This window comes from Bombus pascuorum, chromosome 1, assembly GCF_905332965.1.
Source record: "Bombus pascuorum chromosome 1, iyBomPasc1.1, whole genome shotgun sequence".
NCBI lineage: Eukaryota > Metazoa > Arthropoda > Insecta > Hymenoptera > Apidae > Bombus > Bombus pascuorum.
The window spans coordinates 7,940,937-7,955,826 of NC_083488.1; the positions used below are offsets into that span (position 1 = coordinate 7,940,937).

At 37.9% G+C, this 14,890-nt stretch overlaps 1 protein-coding gene across 4 annotated transcripts in view; it reads left to right on the forward strand.

Moving 5' to 3' along the window:
• The window catches only part of LOC132916378 (acetylcholine receptor subunit alpha-like), a 104,826-nt gene that overhangs the window by 50,485 nt on the left and 39,451 nt on the right, over window positions 1–14,890 (forward strand). The window contains exon 3 of one of the 4 annotated variants that reach the window (XM_060976314.1): window positions 2,462–2,533. The exons of 2 other annotated variants lie outside the window; for them this stretch is intronic. The gene's annotated coding sequence lies outside the window, so the exon portion shown is untranslated. Of the gene's footprint in view, window positions 1–2,461; window positions 2,534–2,844; window positions 3,408–14,890 lie in introns of those variants that run through there. One more of the 4 variants, XM_060976323.1, reaches the window with a different exon arrangement.

Below are 14,890 nucleotides of genomic sequence, written 5' to 3' on the forward strand. Positions count from 1 at the left end.
CAAGTGTATCTCGATATTATAAAGCAAGAGTTTAATGCAGATCGATGAGTTTGCTAGGCGTTACCGATTTCGCCCTTTTTCCTACCTTCCCTTTTTTCCTTTTTTTTTTTTTTTTGTGTGTGTTCTCTTTTTTAGTTTTTGCTTTTTCAACGAGCTTAGGCGAAGTAACTTCTTTTTTGTTGGAAACAAATTTAGGCGAAACAATTGAATACAAAGCTGCTGCATTCCATTTTCCGCTTCGACACGACTCGTCGTTTCTCGTTCCGGGCAGTTTTTTTTTTTGCCACTCCTCTGTACTTTCTCTCCGTCGATATCTATCGGAGAGATATTGAAAGGATGGATTTTCATTATCGCGCCCCCTTTAACCCCCTCGCCTCATCGATTCTCGATTTCAATCGTTGAAATAGATTCCCCTTCTCGCGATTTCGATATTAAGTTCAGCTTTTTTTCCGAATTCTCTACCTGGCCAAAGTCCTTTCTTTTCTTTATTCCTGAAGCAAAGCGGAACAACAAAGTGACGTATTACAATTTGTTGAAATTTCTCACCAATTGTAGGAAAAATATTAATTTTAATTTTAATCGATTATATGTAGTAACCATTGTGAATATAAATTACATCTACTAAATTCACGATGTTTACCTGTCATATACCTGTTATAAATAAGTGATTTCATTTTATCCATATTTTTCAGCAAGATAATATTAATTAAAAATTTCGAAGGTTGTTAATTTTATGTATATTCTCAGCTTCTCAATTTTTCCAGTCACCCGAATTTTTTAGTTTCCCGTCAAGATCAAAGATATTATTAGAAATCAAGTTTACTAACCACAATTTTCTGGTAAAACTATCACGCTGATATTTTGCACGCGAAACAGATACATTTTACCAAGAAATATCTCCGTTTACCGGTAGATTTTCCCTAGTTAATATACGGGTTACGTCGAATTCCTGCCGGAGATCTCGTAATTTCCGTAACCCGGGCTATTTATTTCCTGATGACCATCAAGTATATCTCCGTTTACTTAGCGAACTACTATCTTGCTACATTTACCGTGGTATTCGATTCGTTTACTCGATACGGGAATCCTGATCAGGCTATCTGTACCTGAGCTCTGTTAAATTCACGATAACATCTTTCTGAAATTATATAATTACTTAAATAATTGCTACGCTATCGATAATCGGAAATTCACTCTATCTCGAATAAATATAATTTTCTAAACGATTTCTGTATCAATCAGCTTACCGAAAAATAAAAAATTGTATTAAAAAGAGGAGAAGATCTATTCGCTTTTTATTACTGTTTAATACCTAAATTATTTTTTCCTACAAAATTCTTATCTTTAATGGAGAACAATCTCCAAAGATGAAACGACGATTACTTTAATAATTCAACATTTTTATATTCAACCTCATTAAAGATATTTGAATAAACTTTAACGATCCAATAAAAGTATACGTAAGGGAAATGTAAATGAAAAATTCTATCACGTTCCACAAAGAATTCTCAACTTAATTCTTTATGCTTTTCGTCGACGTATTTCCATTCATCAGCAGACACCATTTTCCCTTCGTTACTCTATCTTGTCCCGTTATTTACGAACACCACAATTTGCTTACCGGCTTTCTGTATTTTCATCAACGTCTACGTCGCACGATTAATATCCGACGTACTCGTGACAACGAATTGCAAACGAGTTCCCTGTCTTCTCTCTCTTTCCATCGACCTTACAGAACTTAAGATACTTAAAGCAAATCGTGATCTACGAGGAGCTGGTAACAGGGCTTGGCACATCGAGGGAGCGGCTGACTTGGCTCGAATCACCTCGTTTTTCGAGGCGAGCCGCTAATTAAGAAATACTTCCCTTAATGTCTACTCTAGCAACACAGAGACGTACTTCAGCCAACCACCCCCCGTGTTTCATCCATGCTCACCACACCTTTTTCTAATCTCATCGTTATTTCAATGGAAATTGCGGATCGCTTTATATGGAAAGACTGATTTCCAAGGTTTACTCTTTAGTAGGATACATCAGAGAATCTGGTCAACAGGTGGTATGGTTAAAAGTTGATGGTACAAAGTAAAATTAATGGGTACGATTCTTTTAGCACATTTTGAGTAAAGTTATAAATATGAAATACCGCGGTTACTATGTACGTTGTTGTTTCAATGGAGTTGGAAGCGAGGTGACAAATAATTTTGTCGCTACTTTTTAATACATAGCGATGTTTGATTGTACTCTTTGCTTATATATTTTCTATATATCTCAAAATTTTATACGGGGGTTCCTACATCGTTCCGTATAACTTCGCCAGCAGATGCTACGAGTGAAAATAAGATGTTGAAAAATTCTGACCCAGATTCGAAATAACAACGTATTGGTTTTCATTCGATAGAGCATAAGAACAGATTGGCGATATTTATTTAATAGGATGTTTTAAAACATGTTTTTTCCTTAGGTTGCCAAATAAAGACAAGAATATCCATCCGGTGTGAATGAATACCCTGTCTTGGACCAAATCTATATATACGTATGTCTAATATATGTTTTAATGCGTCGCAGAATTGTAGTTATTAGTTTGTGTGCGCCATGGGATGAAAAAGCTTAAAAATCGCCGCTCTGCATAAATGTAAATGAAAATTGCTAGATCCACCGTTTCCCCTTCCACCGTTCCAGCTACCTGCATTAGCCTATTCGGTCGGACGGGGAATCCCCACCAAATTTCGACCGAACTAGATCCACCATCGAGTCCTCGCGATGTCAAACCGAAGTCAGTTAATCCGCGCCCCTCAAACCGAAACCATCGCGTTGCTCGTTCCTAACGACGATTTTAGAACTTGTCCCTGAAAGCAAACGTCGCCTGGAGACCATTTGACAAGAATTTATTTCGTCTAGCCGCTATCAGCGCGCCTCTCCTGCCGGTGCAACAGGTGATTACACGCGTTCGGCAAATATCGTCCAATTAAACGTCCCTGGCATCGCCGTTTGCCCGACACTCGTCACTTTCTCTCGTCGATGCCTGCCGATTCTCCAAACCATTCGGCAAATTTCCTGACTACGTCACAAACGTTGTCCACGGGGCAATTCGCGCTCGTCGATCAACCGACGAACGAACGAACCGCGTCAATTGAGAACTAATCCTACCTCTATACCGCTGGCACTGTGCTACCAACGCTCGAATTCGATGTACAGTGTAACACGTGTTTGGAGGGCGAGCCGTAGGATCACGTGTCGGGAGTCGAGTGAATTATTGTCTCTGTTGTGAAATTTGTGGACAGTTGTGGCAGTTGGTGGTGTGTTACTCCGAGTCGATAGAGATGGTGTAGTGCGATGAAAGTTTGGGCGAACATTTGTAGAACTGTTCGAAAGTGTCCTCCAGAGTGGACAAAGTTGATGGGAATTAGGTGAGTTTACACACATATACAGTAATATTACGCGGTACTCATTTAACACGATCAGAAACTTGTCACCACGTTTTTGTATAACGCGATTGCAAAATTATCTATGTACGTGATGTATAAAATTATCCATTTACGTGATTAATTTTCCGATATACAATCGAAAATTAGGAAACGTATTCCTTGTTAGGAAAATTTCTTGTTGCTAACAATGCTCGATGCATGCGCTTGTCAAATGTGCAAACATCTAACAGAATGTATAATCCCTTTACTCTTGTACTTAATCTACCTATGCTTAATCCATCGCACGTGCAAACTTACGTGAAACTGAATTAACATTTAGTAGGGAAAGTTACCGGAAAAAATTATCCTAAATTATATAACCGCATTCCCAATTCAATAATAATATTCAATAATAATTTTAAAAACTTATTTCTTCGTGTCTAAAGGTATAGTTCCTTCTCGAACTTCAGGATTATTTTCACCCTTTTCTGCGAACAATTGCCAATTGTAAAAAATACATGTGAAATATTCCTGTAGTATACTATAAACGTATCACAGTATAACTTCGCCCAACGTATTTTTTTTATCAAGTCAATGTAACAAAGACATATTCTCTTTTACTATCTACTCAAATAAATTTCCTGCAACTTCCTTTGGAAATCTCTAGCAGATTCCCATCAAAATTAACATCTTCCTCAACATTCGCGTGAAAAAGTCGTGAAACACGAAATCCGAAATTTTTCCACCCGCTGTACGTCAGTCAAACTGTCTGTTCTCTTTCGTCCTTTATCCCCTGACCACCCGTTTCGATGAAAGCCGGGCACGCGGAATATTTTAACATACACAATTGACTGGGCGCTCGCTTATTGGATCGAGGCATAGATGCACGTGTGTGCATGTTCAGAATGGCCTTCGAATTCCAGGGCGGAATCATGGTCGTGGGGACAGGGCGAGGAATAGGTTAGCGGGGAGGACCTTCGAACCTATTGGGATTTTCAATTGAACGGACACGGAACGTCGTGGAATTCGTGTGCACCTCGAAAGTCGAGGAATGAAGTAATCCTCGCTGAATGAATGACCTTTTCCGCGGCGGCGCGACTTCACGGTACTCGTTGCACGGTTCATCGCGATTATGCGAATCGTAGGCATTCCTGGATTATTCTCGAGCACGTGTGGATTCATTATTGTGTTCCTTCTTTTTCCTTTCTCGTTTTGCTGCTTCAAGGAAGGTAGACGAGTCTCGATTATACTTCTTCGTGGTACTATATGTACATAGCGAGTTTTAGAATTGGTTTCTAGTTTGAAAATTGAATTCGGCGGAGGGGGGAGGTAGTTGGTTTTGATAATTGATATTTGCTTTGGAAAATTAACGTTCCTTTACTCTTATCGCGTTTTATGATCAATAGAAGCCAACGTTTAATTAACAAGGGATGTTACACTGCTAATTAGGTTATACAAATCGAAAACATAATAGGTGGATATTTCTGACGATATAAGAGAGTTCCTGTAATAAAATATCTTTACGTTGAACGTTCATAATTGAAATTTTTGCTTGTTAAGAAGATCGTTTAATTCAAGAAATATAGAGTTTTCAGATTGCGACATTTTTTAATCAAATATCAACCAAAGATCGTTCAACGTGTTGGCTGTCATAGGTGGCTCGTGTTACTATATCATTTAGAATGATTGAAGTAAGATAAATTTCATAGGCTAAAAAATTACTAATGTGTGAATGATTCAGATGACATGGTCAGAAAAAATTGGCAAACACGATGTGATAGTTTGCAAAAATTAAACGTTACGACGAATATGGTATATTTCAATTTGTTGCGACTGCCAAGGCAAAATGTATACATATCATAAATTCACATGGAAGTAAACATGTTACTTTTATATCAAATTATAAAAAGTCTTATAAATAGTTGTCAAAACACATTTCCATGTTGTCGAAGAATCTATCGAACTTTCTCCGTGTGTACCGTAAAAGCATACATTTTAACCCCTTGTACATTGAATCTGGAAAACTCCCCCATAAAATAAGACAAGCCAGTTCTCCCGTTACATCGATTTTACTTTATTTAGCAGCATGATCCCTCCAAGACCTAAGGAACGACGACTGTTCCTTACAAATTCTTATCTGCCACGCCTTACTCTTTCTCTTTTCTTTCCCTCCGTTATTCTCTCGCGAAGATAGGGATGAAAGAGCGTCAAAAGTCGGCCCGAGAAACCGGGAAGACAGCAAGTTTCGCTGGTATTGCAGTCGTTACACGGTTGAAAGTTTAAGCTTCCCGTTCTCTTGTCAGCTGAACGTGACGCGCTCGCACGACGACGAACTTCGTCGCCTTATCGTCCAGCTATAAATATTTGATATGAAATCCTTATCCCCGGTAAAAGACGAAAATCCATTTGCCGTGACGAAGAAATAATGCAGAATCCAGGGAAATATGGGCGCTCTTTCACGGCGGGGCGGGGGCCTTCTGTGAACTTTGGATAATGCAAGTCTCGAAACGTAGCGACTTAGCGAACGACAGGTTGCTCGTTAACCTTTCACCTTTATTTCCGCGTCTCGAGACACTGGAATCGGTAAAGGTTGCTTCTTAATACAGTTCATCCCGTTTGCGTCGTGCTTACACACCAAGACGAACTTTTTAGCGACGCTATTTTATTCCGATGGTATTCGAATATAAAGGAATAGACATTACGTTAAGAAATTTCGAAGATTGAACAAATCCGTGCAAACGTGATAACCATACAGCGGTTGTTTATGTATTTTCATATGTTTAGAAACATAGGCAAAGAGGTATTTGCTTCACCTGTTAAATATTACGAGTACTGTACCTTGAATAGTTTAGATACTTTTGCATGTTATATTCGCATCCTGTGCATTTCTGCATTTATCATGAATGTATAAACATCCGTAAAGTGATAACATACGGACAGTGGCGAGGGTATAAATAGGGAAAAATTATTGCGTTGATTCATCTTAATTTAGCTCGTATTCGTTACCACGAATAAAAATTTAGAAGTCGTCCTATATTTATAGTGCTTCAAAATATGTAAGAAACCTGCTTTTAAATCCTTTATTATATGGTAAGCATTTCCTTATTCATACGCTTGTTATCGCATGCAATAAATGCAGTATAAGACAGGAGGAAAATTAATATTTTCAGGACATTTGGAAGCCCTTTGATTAACCCTTGATATTTTTATCGCAAAACATGTGAAATCTCGCGTCTTATTGGGAAAAACCGGAGAAATATATACAGGGTGCGCCGTTAGAATTCGGACAGAATTCAATTTGTAGTTCCCACCATATTAGAATTCAGATGTTTGTGCTGATTGACTCTGAAGTTAGTTAAATATGTCAATAAGTCTTCTATAACCTCAAAATGACAGAACTCGTTAAGCAAAACCCGGAATACGATAGAAGAGCGGCGATTATAGAAAGTCTTCGCGCCGGGAGAACGCCGGTCGAAATTATAAAATTCTTTAGCTACCCAAGATCGACGGTATACGACATTGCTAAGAGATACGCAGCCTCAGAGTGGTTCGAGAAGGGTTCTCCTTCTCCGGCGAGAAAAGTTCAGGTTAGGGAAAAATCAACAAGGACGCCAGAAATTATTCAAAGGGCCCAAGACATGATTTTGGAAGATCCGGGAACTTCTCTCCGAAAATTAGCCTCCGTCTTGGGGGTGAGTGAAACGATTGTCCGTCGAATAGCTCAAGAGGATCTTAGATATGCCTCCTACGTTCTCAAAGTCCGTCAGATGCTCTCCGAGGCCGCCAAGCTTAAAAGATTTGCCCGTTGTCATTTGATTCTGTGTTCGTTAAAACACGAAGCTGCTCCTAACAGTCCCGACCTAAACCCATTGGACTATTACGTGTGGGGCGTTATCGAGAGACAAACTAATAAATGCAGGCACCCCAACGTCAACTCCCTACGAGCTGCTATCGAGTCAGAATTCGCGACAATTAAACGCGACCAGTTGAAGTCAGCGTGCTCGCGCTTTAGAGCAAGAATAGAGCAGGTCATAGAGGCAGAGGGTGGTTACATAGAATAAAAGTTCTCAGCAAGGACCCTTTAAATGAGATATAACAACATTTTCATGTGTTTTTGTGTATTGACTTAAATAAACAACTTTCTGCACAAAACTTCTTTTGTCCGGATTCTAACGGCGCACCCTGTATATATGTATCTTTGAAATATCGTGTAAATGACACGAAACGAGATATTTTGTGCACAGATAAGAAAGGGTTAGTGAACGTCTGTTAATATCGATAAAATATCGATTAAAATAAGAAATTTGTTCTTGGCCTTTAGTCTTTTGTTCGGAGATTCGTTTTATTCCTCGTCTGACTTCGTCGTATTAGATTCGGGACAAAGACCCGTTCAATGATCGCCAGAGGGTAGTTTGACTCGACTTCTAGTTCAACCGGCGTAGAGAACTTCTTTCACAGGGTAGTTTCGGAGGGAATGAGGAATTTGGATCTGGTCGATCGAGGAGTTAACACTCGTTACGTGCCACGGAATTTCGTTTGAACCTTTGGAAACTTGACCCATCGTTTGAAATTGTTCTTTCTTTTCTTCATTTCTGCTTCCTTTAATCCTATCTCTTATATGAACGTGACAACGATGATCACGACAGCTTCTGAAACTTTTCGGACCCTAGGCATACAAATCAAAGTCGCTGCTCTTTTTATATGAACGACGATTTGTTTGAGACTTAAGGAATATAAAATGTAAATAAAAAATCGTTACTAGATTATTTTAAGGAATTAAATATTTTTATTTTCTAATTTTCTCATCTCTAAACTTATTAATAATATCCTCGTAACAAAGTGTTTTTAGAATATTCTTTTCTATATACAGTCATGGCAGTGTATTAAGTTTTCGTTGCGAAAAAGTAGCGCGTAAATAATTTTTTATCAGTTTCAGTACGGAGAAATGTGGATATAATTTTGTTTTCTATTATAAAATTCAACTTTTCAGAAGCAACGAATACATTCTTAGTCTTACTTAATATATCAAACTGTTCAATTTCTTTTAACTCACCAACATTTTATTTTACAACTTTAATGTTGTAAAATAAATTGGTATATATAATAGTGTAAAATAGTATATATAATAGAAGTAATATGAATTTCTGTAATATAAGTTTTACATATACAGTATACAGGTACATAAATTTAACACACAAACTCCTTCAAACTGTACATTGTTCTCGTTGTTATTATCGAAAAATATTTTGTTTGTAATTCGTCATTGTTTTCTATATTTCATTGGAATAATATTTTCAGTTTCATCTTCAAACTCCTTGCAATTTATGCGCATAATTTTAATAAAATTGCTTATGTCATCGTATAATGATACCACTGTAGATATCGAAGCTGCGGATGATTGCAACGATTTGCTAACAGTATTTATTCTATCGAAAATTGTTTTCCAAATAAATGTTAATGAAACAAATACGAATTCAGCGAGAAGCCGCTTCTACTCGAACAATTGACCTTTCAGTTTCGTTTACGGATAATTTGTTTAATGCTGTTTGAATGTTAACACAATTCTCTTTTATGGCATTTACTGCATCAGCTCTTGCAGATCACCTTGTATTTGATGCAGGATTTGCAATAAGTATCACCATTGGTATACACCATTTAATTAAATTTAGAATTCGATGAATTTATTTATTTATAGGCTAATGAGAAATGTCTCTGTTCGAGCCTATCTTTCTCGACTAAGGATAAACAGATAAATTCGTACTTTTGACAATATAATTATGAAAATACTAGGTAGAAAATTATCTTACTTTCAGCTGTTACACAGAAAGCGTTATACTTTGAAGATTTATCCGTGTTACGTGCAATTTTGCATTTCCAAATTTCCTACAAATGTTTAGAAACCGCAGTCAAATAATAAATAGTATTCTTTTGTTTGTAAGAAACTTAATCCGGAATTTTTATTAATGGCATTGTATAAAAAATCTCGTTCAAGAAATGTCATTAAGAACGTCTACTCTCACAATTAGTAAATATCTGTGGCATAAAACACTTTGCAATAAAAGGTTCTTCCGAAAGAATCTCTCGAATCTTCTAAAACTGGCAAAAGTTCCGTGGGAGAATGTATTTCTGCAAGGGTGTAAAGAATGTAAACGAAATAAAGGAAAGAAAAGAGAAGCGTATTCTTGTACGTGTCGTCGGGTTTAGCATCGTTGAGAGTGCATCGCGATACGGTGACAAAGGCACGGCAGATTTTCTGCTCGCGAGCGAGTCACAACTTTCGAGCACCCTAACGCCTCTCTTATTGTTATAAACGAGAAAAGTGCTCGACCGGGACGGCGAAAAACTCGTTTTTCTTCTCGTGCATGCCTCGCAGCATGTTCCACAAGCCCAACTTCCTCTCACCTCGACTTTTCGACGATATTCCTTGGTTTTTCGTCTCTCCTACTACTAAAAATTTCTCCCGTATGGTTATCATCCTCTTATCTTCTTTCCAGATTCTGCTAGATTTGCACTTCCTTCGTAATGTTTCCATATGTATGTATTCAGGACACGAATTAGTCGTTCTACTATATCGTAAAATGAAAATTAATCCTTTGGGCAATTTTTCTAACATGATCCATCAGCAATTTCAACCTGCTTGTTAGCCAAATTTCGTTAAACCGAAAGTTTCACTTTGCAAGTAAATTATCGCGGGCGTATGAAATTATTTATGATATATTTTTCGAATAAAAATTTGCACGCTGTGTGCAGAATATGAAAGGATAAATCTTGCCAATAAATATTGTAATTACCGTAAATATTACCATATTCATCGATAATACCACGTATTTCATTCTATTCGATATCGTGCGTCATTGAAAAAAGATGAACGTCGAATTAAATGATATTACCATAAATGATATTACCCTGTATGACACTGAAAAACGTAAGGCCGCGTGTTTTACAAGGTGCATTTTTCATCCTTTCATTTGAAATACCTTTTATCTTCTTTCTTTCCTTCTTTAACCCCTCAGCGACGTCCTTTGTACTTCGTATGGATCTCCGTTTCTTCATTTGCCGCCGCACCACCCTCGTCTCCGTACGTTCTATGGATTTCAGTTTCTTCGTATGTAGCCGGCTGTCCTTTGAATCTATTTAGTTGGAAGAGAAACAGGAAGCAAGTGGTATATACACGAAGTTGTTGAAAAGGCTGTTGTACTCACAGTCGTTTTAAATTCTTCCACAATTTATGAATAAATAACGCGATACACAGAAAAGACGCGGTTCGGATAAAATGTAAAACGTTAGTAAAACCGAAAGACAGATGCTGTCTGAGAAGGGTCGCTGCGAATGATGGATAGTTCACGAGACACAAAGAAGATGAGTTGTCCGCTCCGAGCATGGAAAAGGAAAGATTTCGTGTACTGTTGTCAAGAATCTGGTAGTTTTTATGTATTAGGTTGTTGGAAAAGTTTTTTTCGTTTTATCAGGAAATAATAGACACACAACGTTTTTTGTTTTATGTTATTTTGTCGAATTACGTATCCATTTTGTTCTGTTTAGATAAACATCTCACAGACTTGGTTTCACGTTTGTATGAAGGCGCACTGTTGTAAAAAGCACGTTTAAGAAAGAAAGACACTTCTCGGACAACTAATAGATATCGTGTATCGATCTCTCGAATGATATTGTATTAAACAAAATTATTGAAATCAAGTCTTTCAGATCGTGTAAAACTATGTCCGCATAGACGATATAGAAAGATGATCCTTCATCGACTAACTAATCCAAATATTTATTTATTTGTTCACGGACTGAAGTTCTTTAATACGTAATACTTCATAGAAAAATAAAGACAACGAGCATCGAGTTACAATAGATCGTCGATAAAAGTACACATCCTTCTGTTCAATACTTTAAGTATTTAATACCTTAATGTACTATGAATCTTATGCTATGTAATCTTATAAATAATTGTACCTTAAAATATACGATCATAGTAGTATCATAGCTACGACAAAAGTCCTAAAATATGACAAACATCGCACACAGTTATAATTTTTATTAATAAACTCAACAGAGAGCCAACAATTGTATCTTCCAATGTTTTCGGGTAGCTGTAACAAAAATATCGAAACAGATCCAGAAAGAAAAAGAACAAATTTAATAATCAAACGATCAACTGGATCGCCACGACTAGCAACGAATCGGATTCGGTTGAAATTTTCGCCGAACGTCGATTCACTTCGATCAGAAACTGGAACCTGAAACTTTATGGACGACACGGACCTAGCCCAAACCGAAGTGATCGAAACAAGCTGGGAAATTCGATCGATGGAAAACTCGGTTTTCGAATCGCGAATCGGACGTCACGGGGAGGGGTGTAGTGGATGGGATAGCGTCGATGTACAATTAGTCGCGCGAAGTTTAACTTGCAAATATGGAGACGAGAGAAACGTCGGCATCGGGTCAGATCGATTCGTTTCCGAGCGTCCAATTAATTCCCGCTCACGGAAATTCCACGAGCATGACGCGTCGTCAAATTCAATTTCGCCGGGGCCTGACGCTGCTCTCTCGACGATCCACCCATCCACCAAGCTACCGGCATCGGCCGCCAAATAGAATCTTATTTTAATGAGTCGCGCCGCGATCGAAATACCGCATCCCGAAATAAAGAGATCCCGCGGTAACGGGGGCCACGAATCCCCTGAATCTTTGATGAGGGTGTCTCCGGGATCATTCGTATCCTGGCTTTTTAGCAATACCCCGACGCTCGTTGCAAAATGAAACGACCCCCTTCGTATTCGTGCGTCATTCGCTAAATGTTCCGCGGTCCTTGCACGGGCCGTTTCTACTGGCGGGAATAATTGGATTTTAGGGGATAATAATAATATCAAATGGGGAGGGTTTTTCTAAAGCTAAGATGAAAACGTTGCTTGGAATTATTCGTCGTAGGAATTTTCTTAATTTATAACGATAAACTTTGGAGATTTTTTGCTAAATACTCGGAGAGAAACTTTTCCTTCTGCGTACCGTTCATTTTGATCTCTGCGGTACAAGTTCCGTGTTTTAATTGTTGGTAATTCCAGTGTAAACTTTCTAGTTACGAAAGCGGTTTGCGTTAATACTGTTGGAAAAAATGTATGCAAATGTAAACATTTAAGTAGGAGAAACGAACGCAATATCGCCCGGTCGTCATATTTCGTAAAAAGAAAAGTACCGGCCGAAGCGTTAGTGGAACCGACACAGAATTCAAGTTATAGGTAAATACGCGTAAAGGACACATTTTAATCGCATCGTTGTTAATGGAAACAATTTCTTCTCCGTGCTGGTCCTCATGGTTTAATAGATCCAATACGTGTCAAGGTAACTTTTAGAAGAACATTCTTATAATTCTTCTGGTATTACTGAAGCCTACTTGAGCAGAGAATTTCGTAATAAATAAAATTGCAAGAACTTTGTGCGTGTCATAGTCCGTATTATTACGTTATTATGGTCATTCGAAAGAAAGATCCGGCCAAAAGAAAGACTAAATAATCCTGAACATTCGAGTCAGTGATGTTTACATATTACACGACGATATTAGAAAGAAAGCAATTGTTCGATCAGGTTCGATCAGGGATTCGTTGGGAAATGGAAATTCGCTAAGGCTGCGGGAGAAAAGGAAAATGTACACAAGGGCGAGGGTAGTCTAAGGGAAAAAATTGGCATATTGAAATTCTGAGGAGCCATGGCTCGGTGCAAGAAGAAGCCGCAGCCAGCAGCTAACGGTTGCGGCACCCTCGTAACCCAATTTAGAAGAGGACACAAAAGAGTATTCGGTGATATTGAGCCGTGAGATGCGACCTACTTGCAAACCGACCGACCGACCGTTTCTGCCTTACCTTTTCCCTTCTTCCTTCCTTCGAACCGCCGTGTTTTTACCTCCTCCTCCTTAGCGATACCTTTTCTCTCTGCATATCATCTGATCGCGATTTCACCGACAATATCTGCACTAATAGTTTTACTTTTTCGATTATACGATAGGATTTATACGATTTTGATTCACTTTAAAATTAAATTTCTGTACGAGAACGAAGGTTTTCGAGCGTTTCTAGACAATTTCTTAAGAACCGTCTTAGAAAGTACGAATTTCAGAGTTTCAGTTTCTAATTTATAATTACGCGAACTAATCTTCGCGTTTGTTTTTCTCCCGTGATAAATACAAAACCAGCTTGTAAATATAGGAAAGTGTCAATCGCCAGCAACCGTGTTCAGCATCACCAATAAACTAAAATTAGCTCGGAAGATCGATTTCAGTCATCGACCTAACGGATTCTCTCGAAACTCCACTTGCCTCGGATCAAATCGGACTCTCGCGTCGATTTCTATCAGAAAAGATGGTGTAAATTATTCTAATAAATTACACATCGCTGAAACTTTTTCCTCAAACGGTAAACTACCAATAGAAAAAACAAATGAAAGAAAAATCGTTGGAAGAATCGATGAGAATCTTTGATAAACGAGATCACGCGCATATTACCATTTTACGATGCACGCGTGATAAATCACAGTTTACAATCATTGAATTGAAACCACTAACTAAGCCACCGAATAAAGGGAACAGAAAGAAGAAAAAAAACAAGAAAAAGTAAATAAACAAAGATCGTTGTGAAAATCGATACTTTTCCATAAATGAGAACACAGGCGTTGCTATTTTACGATGTACGAGTGATAAATCGCTTATAATCCGATGTCGAAGCATGGAGGGTGCAGCGTTTGTTTCCCGTTTGAGGCGTTCCACGAATATTTTTCATCGACGTTTCCATTTCCATCCGGACGATCTGTCGCGCCACCGTCCACCGGCTCGAAACTCAATTTACGGAAAATCGTAAATCCTGAAAGTGGGGGGGAGTGACTTCCAGGTATTTTCGCTGCTGCGTCTAATGGACAAATAAATGGATGGACAACCGCTCGAATGAAATTCATTTTTCACTGACTACTCCAAGCTCTTCGAGAAATGAAAAAAAAAGTTGAAGAACAAATCAAAGGGATAGCGCGAGAAGCGATTACTGTAAGCTGGAATGATTATGATTATCGAACAGTTATTTGCTTGGAACTTGTGCCATTTGGGGGAATCAATACTGATTTTGATTTATGGGCATTTTTGGAATGATATCTTGATAGTGCTAAATCGGTAGTTTTTATTCTTCCTTTGGTTGTTTTTAAAGATGCTATTTGATCGCAAAGTTCTTTCGAATAGTTTAGTAACAGGGACGAATTAAAAATGGTAATCTGGTAACTTTTTGTAATTTGATCATTTTCGGATAAACGTCTGATAGAAAAAATCTAATAATTTGTGTTACCCAAGTTGTGTATGATCGAAGAATGTGGTTAATCGTAACAGAAATAGTCTGATAATAAAAAGGAAAATTTATCTTCTATCTCTGTTTGAATACTAAATGACAGTTAAGGGATCTGGATGCAAACATTGGGTAAATTTAAGAAGATTAGTTGGTTCTCCTATT